The 13,051-nt window shown below is 36.7% G+C and overlaps 1 pseudogene; it reads right to left on the bottom strand.

Moving 5' to 3' along the window:
• Positions 1 to 11,873: 11,873 nt before the first annotated feature.
• Positions 11,874 to 12,436, bottom strand: LOC138381373 (ubiquitin-conjugating enzyme E2 N-like; annotated as a pseudogene).
• Positions 12,437 to 13,051: the final 615 nt, after the last annotated feature.

Genomic DNA, 13,051 nt, shown 5'->3' with positions numbered 1-13,051 from the left:
GTGAGGTGCTAGAGCATGCAGAGAATATTGACCACAGTAAATTTTTACTCTGAGAGTGACCAAACTGATGAGCGATATAATCTGACTTACATTAGAGGGTTTGTTCTGTCTTCTGTGCAGTGTAGACTGAATGGAAACATAAGAAAAGCAAGAAGACTAGTTAAAAGGTTACTGCAATTCAGGAAGAAATGTTCAGAGTTTGGATTAGTATGAAATTGGGGAGAAGTGATCAGGTTATAGGGGTATTTCCAAATAAAAGTTGACAGGATATGGTGATAGAGTGGATGAGAAACACAGAAGCCCAGGGTCAGAGATGTCCCCAAGGATTCTAACCTGAACTGGAATATGGAGTTATCATTTATTGAATTAGAGAATAATGAAGAAGGAAGAGATTTTAGTAAACTGATCAGGAGTCTAAACTGTACATGTGAAGTTTGAGGTATTTCAAATAGAAATGCTGAGTAGGTAATCGGATGTATGAATCTGGAGTTGAGAGAAGGTCTGGGCTGAAAATGTAAATGCACAATTATATTCCCAGAGACGATGTTTAAAATTCTGACACCAGAAGAGATTGCCTAAGAATGAGTACTGATGAGATCTGAGGGCTGAACCCTGTTGCACCACAACTTTTAGTGTAATTGGGAACTAAGGTTATTGTTAATAAAATGGATTATCAAGAATTGTTTAGCAAAGTCTTACAAGTAAAATGATTGAAAAATAGCCCAGTCAAATGTTCCCTGGTAGGATAGTTTGGCCAAAAGAAGAAAAAAAGTTATTATCCTTGATCTTTGGAATTCGCAAGGCTGGCAGGATAGGTTTATTGAAAAACCAAATTTGTGTGTATATCTATGGGCTATAATAGCCATCTCTTGAAGCCAATTATAGGAATTAGAGATAGTCCAAAACTGTTATTTTATTTGAAGAGGAGTATTGAAATTTGTTTTATGCTGCACAAAGAACGTGTTTGATGTATATTTCATGAGCCCTGGTTGAGAGGGAACATTTCATATTGGAATATATGAAAGCTTCTAATCAAACATTTATGTCAGCAAGAGTTTTCTTTTGTGGAAGACGGTTGATGTGATATCAAAGTTTAAAAAAAGGCATAATAATGCCCTGAAGATGCTAATCCATTTTGAAAAAAGACAGAGGGCAGGGAGAAGTCCCAATAATGAACGCATCTCAATCACTGGATTGAAGTCAGGAGCCTGGGTCAGAGGCATGGCTTCTGACCTTGGCTTCTACAAGGAGCCTTTTAACCTTGCATTCTCTTAGCCAACTCTAAGCCTATTCTGTTTTACCTTCTTAGTAACACAGCAATTATGAGTGGTTGCCTTTAATTAAGTCTCTTCAATCATTTGTTTTTATATTTGAATGAGAGAAAACAATGAAGTTTATTTAAATGAATATAGTGTCTAGTGTGGGCAATTTCTGAAGGGGAAATAAAGTGCTTTGAAATAGATTCATTTATATTAGTATTACTGAACACAAGGGTGGAAATGAAAACTGGAATTTCCTTGTAAATTTGAACTTGACAATAAAAGAGAAAAACGTTAACAAAATTTAATATATTGGTATTAATAAATTTGTTGTCAGCCTCTGTCTTTTCCAGCTATTCCAACATTAGACCCCTGATGGTTTTTGGCTATGAACCCATTTTCTTGATGGAACCTAAATTAATTTTCATAGCACCTGTGCACCTTAGCAGCCTTTATCAAAGTGCTCCTTCCTCTATTCTCCTCCATCTTCTACATGGCTCCCGAGGACTGGAATAAATCTGGTGTTCTAGTAATGACTACTGGGCTCTTGATTTCAACTTCTTTATCCCTGGGCCATGCTTTCTCCTCTGCCCCACCATGCTCCCTCTCCCTCTCTCACCACACTATGTTCTTTTCTACACATAGACATGGCATGTGGAGCACAAGGGAAGAATTCTGGGTGTTTGAGCAGCTCAGAAGACCAAATATTCTCATCTGTTATCTTCTTCCTACTTTTTTGGTTCAGGTCCCAAGTCTGGGTATGGATCCAGGTTGTCTTCTCGTTCAGTCTAAGTAGTGTCTCTGTATGGTGTCCCCTTCTCTCTAGAACTGAAGTCCTGATCTTAACTACATATCATTTAACTGGCTGAATCAGTTCCCCCTAGATTAGGTCATTTTCCCGTAGTCTTATTTTTGATTTATAGATTTTACGTAAATTAGCTATTTCTTCCTTGACAACCACATGTGCAGAAATCTTCTAATTACTCTAGGTGTTTTCCTGATTGGAGAACATAGTGTTAACTAGTTTTAGAACCTCAGTTGTGAAAGTTGAGTACTAAAACACTATGTCTTGACCACATGGGCATCATCTCTGTGACAATTTTGATGGAATTTCATTTGTTCAACATAAATGGACTCCTTCCTTCTTTAGTCTTGTACTGATTCTGCCATCTCCTCTCTCTCACCATCTCCCTTCTGCCCTATTTTCTGAGTGTCTCTTATGTCTGAGACCACCCAGAGAGATGATATGCTGGATGTCTTACATCATACTTATGATTTAACAACATCTCATAAACAGTAGATATTAAATAATGCTTACTGTGGATGAGCCATGTTGTTTTAATTCTGTCTTGAATGAAACAATTTGTTAAAATGCTTAGTGTATCTGTTCTTCCAGATACTGGGAACCACACTGATCTAAGATAGAAATTGAGCCCAGTTGAAGATTTGAAGATTTCTTATCTGAGAGCAGAGAATGGCTTTGGAGAAAGGCCGATACTTCCCTCAGTCTTTCAACACATCCCTGTTTATGAAGTACTTGCCATATTCCAGGCAATGTCCTAAGTGCTGAAGACTCACTAATGGCCAGTTGTAATCCCCATGGAGCTACTATCAGTAAAATTGATATTAGCATAGTGCTTGGCATGTTGTAGGTTTTCAATCATCTGTTGAATAAATGAATAATAATTTGAGTTAATAAAGTACAGTGTGTGAGGTGTGTGAGCATACTATTTATTTATTATAAAAAATCTGTTTAACACCAAATTTTAACTTCTAAACTTGAGCAGAACACAATTTTTAATCCCTGAGCCTTAAGCTTACTTTCACTGAAGTCCTATCAATTTCATGAGCCTTTCTGAAGTCAAAAACTTCTTTTTAGCATTGAATCTAGAGGAACAATGATAGCTCTTTTATGTAACCCCCACATTGATCAACATAGCTTCCTCTAAACTTTCTTCCAATCAGAAAAAATGTTATCTCGTTATTTTTTAGCTTAGATTAAAAAATAGTTTTTACTGGTAAAATTATTTTATATAACCTTGGTTCTATTATTGGCTCTGATGTGATCACTTTTAAAAGAGAATTAAAGCTTCTCTAATGACAACTTGTCTGAATAAGTAATTTAATAAAACCACATTTGACCATTCCATGATAATATTTTAAGGCAAAATATAATTTCTTTACATCCTACCCCCAAAGTTATGCACTTCAAAAGTGCAGGTACCCTTGTTATCCTGAAAGTGAAAAAAAGCTCTTAGAATACTTGTGCCTATGTTCTCTGACCCTCAGAGCCTTTAACATAATAATGATGCTTGCATTTGAGTATCAGTTTATGTATTCAAAAAATACTTCCACATGTGTTTTTCATAGCAGTCTGGTGAAATAAAATTTCACCCCTGCATGAATTTTGGAGTTAGACTGCCTTAGACTTATGTCCTAGCTAGCATCCCACCATCTGTGCGGCCTGGGCAAATTTCTTAACCTGTTTGAGCCCATCTCCTCAATTCAAAAATGGAGGCGATGCTACTTATTTAGGGAAGTTGGGAGGATTAAATAACATAATGTGAGTACTACTCCTGGAACATCAAAGACTTTCGATACTGATTTGATAACAACCTTGGAAGACAGACAAGGAGTTGGAGTAATGACCAACATGAATAACTTACAAGGACTTTTTATATGTTTAATAGATAAGTATGTCCTCCTTACACATCATATAAGAAATGTTGTTATTTTCGTTATGTTATTTTCTAAGTCAAATAAAATCTATGTGCCCCTACTCTCTAAGGAGGTAAGAAATTAAATCTCAGTCAAGGGTTTTAGTATCTTCTCACTCCTTAGATAACAAATTTGGATACCTATGTGGATATAGAAATATGTGGGAGGTGGAGTGGGCCTCCCTATTCTTATAGCTCCCTCTGTGGAAAAATCTACCTTTCCTTTTTCCCTCCAACACCCGCCAAGCACTGAAGCTCTCTGCCAGCTGAGAAGTGCATCCTCCAGAGATCCTGTCCAGAAACACAGGCTTTGGTGTTGAAGACCTTTGCTGATCAATTCTTGGTCTGCATGATTATTTCACAAAGAATATCAGGATATCTGCTTTCATGGTATCTCCCTAAACCATGCCTGGGGAAACATCTTTTTCACTGGTTTCTTCTCTCAGCACCAGCCTTCACCCCTGTTTCCTCCAAGGGTCATCACTTCAAATTAAAACTGTGGGGGATTTACGGTTCATGCACAGCAGATTTTACTTTCAAATCTCAGACTCTTGAGGTAGTGGAGCCCAGAAGCAGAGTACCAAGTCTTGATTACTTTTTGAGGAAAGAGAAAGGAACAATAACTCACATTGTTTTGAGCATCCTATAGTAGTAAAAATAATGTATACTGTACATTAATACAACAATAAATCACCCAACAGTGATTTTATTTAGTTCTCCCATTGCTCCTATAAGTTCTTCAGGCACTACACTACTCTCATGGAGGAAAGAGATAGATCATGGCCGCCTGCTCCAGGAAAATCTGCTGTTTCCAAGATTGCAATACCATTTAGCTGTTAGAAGAGGCCCTTCAGCAACTGTTGGTTCTGATCAAAGTCCTTTGAGAAGGTGTTCACTTACACCTTGGTCTCAAAACAACCAACACAAACCAGTTGTCTGTCTTCTCCCCATACTGTCTCAGGACTGACCCCCTCATGATCCCCAATCCTCTTCTGATCACCTTTGAAAACTCTACTGCCCACATCTTCCATCACCAGGACTCTCATCGCTGTATTGTTCCAACTCTCTTGCCCATCTCCCTCCATTTTCTGACTGAATCTTCCTCTCCTCGTAGGCTTCCTAAACTCTTACACTGTGTCTTCAGTCATTAGAAAAATTATCTTTATCCTCATTCTATTTTTGTCTATTTCTATTCTCTTCATCATCATTTTCTAGCAGACACTTGGCTTTTCCCTGGTGTCACTCCTTCAGTCATTTTGAATGGATGATGTGTTTTCTTCCTAATGTTCTTATCTCAGGGCCTATAAGTGACAGAAATGTTTTTACCTTTACTGTTTGCCTATTGATTCAAAATCCTTTTTCTTCCTACCTCAGTCAATTCTTTGGCCTCATAGAGACATCTGCACTGTGCTAGTACTTTTAAATCCCCACCTCCTTGAAAGTTTATGCTATCAGACTTTGCCACCTTTAACCCTTCCTTTGCTGCTGTTATTTTCTTAATCTTGATTGTACCTCTTTATTTATTGATGACTTTACTATGAGGATGGCTTTCTCCCTCTCCATCCTTTTAACTATGTAACATTCTTGGTTTTTTCAAAGTCTAAGAGGGAGATTCAGTTAATACCTTGCTGTGTTGGTCTGGCTGCCCCAGAAACAAGCTAAGGCAAAATTAAACATGCATGAAATTTATTAGGGGAATGAATGCCTATGAGAGAAAAATGTGGAGGGACCCAAGAGAAATTTTGAGAACCATCAAATTATAATACAAGTTTAATCCCAAGAGAAGAGAGAGGGAAAGAAGAGAGGTTGGGTTGAAGCAACTTAAATTGCAGTTCATCTCTAAGGAAAGTTTGTCAATGACACTGGGGTAGACTTGAGGCAAAATCCCCCATCAGAGAAGTCATACACCTACTGGAAATAGACCTGCCTTGGCACCCCTGCTGTACTTAGTCATTGGCTGTGAGAAACCCAGAAGAAGTATGGCTTTTGTGTGATATGGCACACTGTAGCTGAGGTCATCAGTTAATTATGATCCCTGCGGTTGGAGATCTGAGGAGCACATTTTTGTGGCCATTACGCTTTCCTGTCAGTTCCTTGACCTCCTCATCTCCAATAATCACTAGCTGCCAAACCATATGTTCATTGTTACCACTTGAACTTGTTATTGCTGAGAGCTGTACCACCTCTAAAATAGTAAAAATTCTCAGTCAATTCTTCAACCTCATAGAAACATCTCATTCATTGTTCTCACACTCATTTCTATTTCAATTTTTATGCCTTCATTTCCCTTCTTACCTAGTTTGAATGTCCACAGTGCATCACTATAATCAGTCTCTTGCACTATCCAACTCTCTTGTCTCCTTTCTTAGTTCATTTTATGTTTCTATAGCAGAATACCAGAGACTGGATAATTTATAAGGAAAAGAAATTGATTTTTCCCATTTCTGAAGGATGGGAAGTCCAAGAGTGTGGTGCCAACGTCTGGCAAGGGCCTTTCTGCTGCATTATCCCATGGCAGAAGTATAAGTGCGTACATGAGACAGAGCAAGAGTAAGAATATGGGCCAAATTCATCTTTTTATCAGGAGCTTGCTCCTGTGATATGTAACCCACTCATGTGATAATGACATTAATCTACTCTTGAGGGTGGAGCCCTCATGGCCTAATTATTTCTTAAAGACCCCACCTCTCAACACTGTTACAATGGCAATTAAATTTCAATATGAGTTTGAAGGGGACATTGAAACTGTATCTTCCTCCCCCGTGGACACCAGTTCATGCAGACTGGTATCACTTTAACCACAAAACTCAAATAATTCTTCAAAATTGCCTATCACGCTATAGTTTACTTTCATATGTTCCATAATGAATATTTTATAATTTCACTTCTCTTTTTATCTCTTCTTATACTCCCTTTCTCATACTTTATTCTCAACTGAAGATCTTGCCTCATACTTTAATGTAAAAGTAAAAGCAATTAGGTAGAAATCCCATAAGCTTCCTAAAGCCCAATTTACTCGCCTTCCTACATCTCTACCTATGCTTTTTACTCTTCTTCCTATTTATTTGTGATCCATAATATAAGATTCATATGAAAAAAGAATGTTGTTTTTGTTGTTCACTGATATATCTGTAAAGATGTCCATAACAGTTACTTAATAAATATTTTTTAAATAGATAAATTGATCCATTGAATAAATAGTGATTATTATTCCTATTACACAGGAAGCTTACAAAAAATAGTAACTTATTCAAGTTTCCCAGATATTACTTAAATTTCTCAGATGAGAATGCTCAGGACTAAAAAGGTTATCCTAAGGAGAGAGAGAGAGAGAGAGATAATCTGGGTTTATCAACTACTCTTCACTATCACATAGGTTTTCGTTATAAAATATTATTTCATTTTGTCCTTTGAGCTAGATTAATTTATGAGATCATACATAATCATATTCTTCCAAGTTTTGATACTCTAAATCAGTCGATTCTTAATATTTGGGGGTGATGGAACCTTTGGAAATCTGAAGAAATCTATGGCCTCCCGATTCAGAAAAATATGTATTCACATACACAAAAATTTACATGCAAGTCAAATGATTTGTGAATCTAATCAGGCCAATATATGACTGTCTTGACTATCCTCAGCATTTAAATTAAGAAAAAAAATGAAAAGTGATGGCCTATGCATTAATTCAGTTTGAACACAGGGATGTGGGCTTTGTCAAAGGTGGGGTGGTCATGGTTCAGGTCTTCTGATAAAAACCTGCTTAGGGAAGAGAATTGGAACTGGTGAGTAGATGCGTGGATGGCAGGCTGCCATAAAGATGGATCAAAGTTGCATTTAACTGGGTTAGACAGGAATTAGAAAAGCTTTCTCTAGCCATCAGTTACCTCAATTCTAAAATTGAAGAGTTGCATGTCTTAATATTCTGCCATGCCATAAACATCTATATCTAAGCCTGCAGTGACTTTAATAGGTAAGATCGAGGCATATCACTTGATCAAGTGAAAATATTTCAAGGCACAATCAACAAGAAAAGTGCAGATTAATGGCAGGCTTTAAGTTACGTGGCAGGCCCAGAGAGTAGCTGTGAAGATAAATGTTTGAATTAAATGCTTCTTTTCTATCTTTAGCTGCTTGCCTTCCCCAAAGGGCATTGGCATTTCCCAAAGCCTCCTGTCATAGCTCTTACCACATTGTATTGAAGTTTTCTGTTTATGTCAGTCTCCTTCCTAGAATGTTAGCACTTCAAGGACAAAAATTGTGTTTCCTAGGGTCTAATGCAATCTTGTTTTCCCCAGAATTCAGCCTGTACTTGGAGCATTGTGAATGGTCTATAATGTTTGTGGAGCCAAAATAAAATGAACACACACACATACACACACACGAACCAAACAGAACCAATTTAAAAGCCATACTTGTCAAATTTGCGAAGAAATAATCTAAAAAATATCATCCAGTTTTAAGTCATTATTCTAGTCCAGGGGCCATGGTAACAATGACCCTGCCATATACCAAGTACTCAGTATCCATCTCAATGGTAGGAGAATAAAAAGTATTTGTTCTCAGGTTGTCATAGGAGCATAGTCTGCATTTAGACCAAGAAGTTGTACCATATGTCAAAACAAGATTTGGTAACCAAAATGATTCGTGAGTAAAAAATGAACCAAGTGTGATTCTATAAGCTTTTCCATCACCATTAGAACCAGCTTCTTGAGCACTTAGATAAAAATACGAAATTTTCCATAAATTTACTCTTTGTTAATTACATAACTATGTTCATAGATGAAAAAGGAACAGAGCAAAATAAGGTAACAGGCAAAGGAAACAAATGATGTCCCATATGTCTCATGTTAAATATAGGACCATGGGGAGGTCTGGTACTTCAGGGTATATTATCATGAGTGATTGCTATACAATGAGTGTATATTTTGCTAAGTGTTGTTTAAGTAAAACTGAGCATATTCCTTTAAAAACTTGAGCTTACAGTCCGAATAACAAAATAATAACTTGCAAAGTGCAATTTTAGTAGCAGGTCTGTTTTCTTATTTGAAAATTAAATAATAAAAATGTTATTTTTTTGGTTACTGCTTGGTGTTTTGGCTTACCACAAAGAAATTAATTTACCTTGTCTTGTCTTAGAGGTTGTGGTTTTGGCATATTGACTATTTTCAAGACAGTTCCTCAACAGACCCTGGCGTAAGAGCTCAGCCTGCATGAGATGAACAAAGAGCACGCTTTGCAACCAGATGGAAGCCTGCGGTAATCAGTGAAGTCAGGTTCCTGTCATCAGGTGCAAATCACCCAGATAATGAAAGTCCCTTTTGTACACTGTGCACCATTTCCAGAAAGCATTAGTTAAAATGGGCTAATTTCTGCTCTGCATGTATTCTCTCAACCTGATTATGTTATTTTCTTGGTAGAAGATGAGGTGCTAGGATCAAAATGTTAGGCTCAGATGAGATGTTTTCCATATTAATAATCCTTAGATCATTGTCATATTCAGAACTGCATTAGATAATAACATTTAAAAAGCCCATTTTCATTGTGAGCTGCTCAGTTTTAGTAACTGTTGAATTTCACACCATCACCTCTTATTCCCATATCAACTGCCTACAGTAAACACAGAAACTTAATTATTGACAGGCTAACTATTTGCATCTTGTGGAAACGAGAATATTCCAAAATTTAAGAACTTGGCAAATATTTCTCCAAAACCAGCTTTTGCCCTTCACTGTGGGTTGCATTTAAAAATATACAATTTTCAAACTGCTAATGGGATCTTTTATCCTTTTTGAGGCCTGAATCTCTATCTTTCTTTTTAAAATGTTGTCTTTGCCCACTTTTGCCACTTCTCTGATGTACATAAAATACCAGCTTGCAAATTGGTGAACTGCTACCTACTATTTTCTTTCAATGTGTGAATAATTTCTATGCCATGCAGATGTATTTGTAAAAGGCTACCAATTAAGGTTATTCTGTACGAGAGGATCTTGTTTAAGAGTGTCCACAGTCAGATTTTAGCTTCTGTTGTTTATCTGCAATTCTCTGGAAAGAGTGTACTTGATTAGCAACTCGTTTAATGTAAACAAATTGCTTTGTTTTGCAGGGGCAGACATCTCTAGGGAACTACCAACTATCATATACAAATCTTTTGAGATATATAAAGTGCCATGAAAAAAATTATTGTTATTATTTTCTTATAGCTTTATAGGTGACCTCCATTTTAAGAATTATCTTTGGGAAGTTCTTCAAATTTTTAAGTATTATGGAAACAATTCTTCTTGGTCAAGATTTTCAATCTGAGTTTTGTATATCAAAATAAGACTGTTGGGAATAGTTTCTATCCGTGACAGTGGAGTTCTTTCTGTGTTTTTCCAATGGTCAGTCCTTTCAATAGCAGGGTTGTGAAAAAGGCATGGAATTAAGAAACAGAAGATGGAATTCAAGACTCTGCTCTGCTAATTCTCTCTTACATAACTCTGGGCAAATCACTGAGCCTGTTTGAGATGGTTTCCTTATCTGTAAAATAAGGATGAATACGCTTGCTTGACTTAGCTGTTGAAATGAAAAATAATCTTGGATTTAAAGTATTAAATAAAGTTGGTTATTACTAAGATTTATTTATCAGTGAACTGTTTTTCATCAGAGAATTGTATATCCAAACTACACTGTTTTAAAATTGCTTTTACTGAACTGCATTTCGGTATTATTCTATTAGCCAAATTTGAGGGACATTATAAGAAAATTAAAACACTTTTCTGTTTGCTTTACTATAGAAAAGTAATTGTGGAAATTGTTTGCACCTCTGATAGTGTCCTTTTTATGAGTACCTAGAGACATGACACATTTTTCTCAGAATACTTAGATTGCTTTTATTTATTTATTTAATTTTTAGAATACCAAAAAATAGTTTACTAAAACATAAGATTTTTTTTTTTTTAGGCCAAATTTTCCTTTATTTTTTTTTTTGGTTCATTTAAAGGAAGTCATTTCACATAAAGGTTAGCCAATGGGTGATGCCAGAGACATTCTTTTTCAATTAGGCCACATTATCTTCAATATGAGAAAAAAAAAAAACCTCTTAATTTTTTTTTGTTTTTTCCTTCAGCTCATTATGGGGGTACAAAAGTTCAGGTTACATATGTTGCCCATTCCCCCCATCCCCCCAAGTCTGAGCTTCAAGGGTGTCCATTCCCCAGACAGTGCTCATCACACTCATCACGTAGGTATACACCCATCCCTTCCTTCCATCCCCCCCCAGTCAGAACTTCAAGCGTATCCATGCCCCAGACAGTGCGCATCGCACTCATCAAGTAGGTATACACCCATAAAACATAAGATTTAGAGAAATTTCCAGACAAGCCATACAAAATAGTCACAAGCTTTTTATTGAAAGGGGGAATCTACACTCCACAGCGAAGTCACAATGTTATTAGTGAGGGCTGTGATGTTTGTTTAATGGTCCCATTTTGGTTCAAACAATCAAGCTTGTCCATCTACAGCAACTAAATAAAGTGAGACTTGGCTAGAGAGTATATTCTAAAGAACTGGTTAGCTGCTTTTAGCCAATGCAATTAGATCACCATAAAAAGGGGGAAAGGAGCTCATAAAATTAAAATAAAACTACCTCCCCCCTTAAAATAAAATAAAATAAAATAAAGAAAAATACCCACAGCCCTGATACTCTAACCCTGACAAATACCTTCATTCACAGTGCTTTATACTTAAACAATGATGGGGAAAATGAATAAAAGCATTTAAAAATGCTTTTAAACATTTCGTAATAATCCAAGCGATACTTCTACTCTCTGCTCTTGCTTTACAACAGTGAATCAGGACAAGACATAGATTTGCTAATGTGCATTTAATCACCAAAGGACTGAAGATGTCTGGGTTTTTATTCTGTAATGTTCCTAAGACTGCCCATCAAATGCAAACAAAAAAGGAAGAAGTCTTGACAGAACAGGAAAAGTGACGCACACTTGACCATCAGATCGATTTCAATGTTATGCATGGCATGTAGTCCCCTAGTCCATGCTCTAGTTGTATCTGTGGCTTGGGCTTTGTTGGTCTTCCACTGCTCTGCTACATCATTTGCTAATGGATCATCTGGATTGGGAGCACTTAACGAAGCCTGAATTGATGGCAGAAATGTGTGGACCCGCAGTGCTGGGGACCATTTATCTTTCAAAATATCTAAAGGTAGTTTTCCCAACTTGTCTACATTAAGATGATAAAGTTTGGTCATGAAGTATACTTTAGGAGCTGCCATGGGATATTCTTCCAGAAGGAATATTTCAAGTTTAAAAGTCCCTCTCTCAAAGGGGGAACTCTGGGGACCAAAAATGTCCACATGAAAATAATGGGCGTAGCTGGCATCTGGTCTGCTTTAATGCTGGGAACTGGTTCTGCCAGCAAACGCTGAGTTTCCCTGGTGTTCCTGCAGGGCAGCCAAGCCATCTTGTCAGATCTGGAGTTGGGCCTCTGGTCCTGTCTCAGAATATCTAGATTTCTTTTCAACAAAAGCTTTCTATATTTATTTTTAAGACATGCAGCTGGTTGTGTTTTCCTCTTCACACTGGCTTAAGGGAAGCTCTGAGTTAAATCCATGGTTTATATTTAGTAAAGTGTATATGACTTTATATTGTATGCTGTATATATGCTATATAAAGTCATATGCGCTATATATATGACTTTATGCTGACCTCACCACTGTCTTCAACTTATGATTTTTGCCTGTATTTTCCTTTTTTTCACAATTTCCTCACTTTTCTTTCCTCTTATGCTACATGTATTTTGAAAACTACATGATTTTTGGAATGTGGAGATGCTGTATCTAAATATAAAAATAATTTCTTCTGTATTTGAGGTAGATAATAACAATGGCTAGTATATATTGAGCATTTATTATGTGCTAGGACCTATGACAAGCAGTATCTATTTCCTCATTTATTTTTCATCCAAAAGGTGCTATTTTCTGTATCTTACAAACGAAGACACTGAGACACAGCGAGCCGGATTAATCGACTTGTCTGCTGGCTGTCCTCTAGTAAATGAAGGGAACTGAATTCCAAT

The sequence above is a fragment of the Eulemur rufifrons genome, chromosome 3 (genome assembly GCF_041146395.1).
Source record: "Eulemur rufifrons isolate Redbay chromosome 3, OSU_ERuf_1, whole genome shotgun sequence".
Classification (NCBI taxonomy): domain Eukaryota; kingdom Metazoa; phylum Chordata; class Mammalia; order Primates; family Lemuridae; genus Eulemur; species Eulemur rufifrons.
This window is presented reverse-complemented; position numbering and strand designations above follow the sequence as displayed.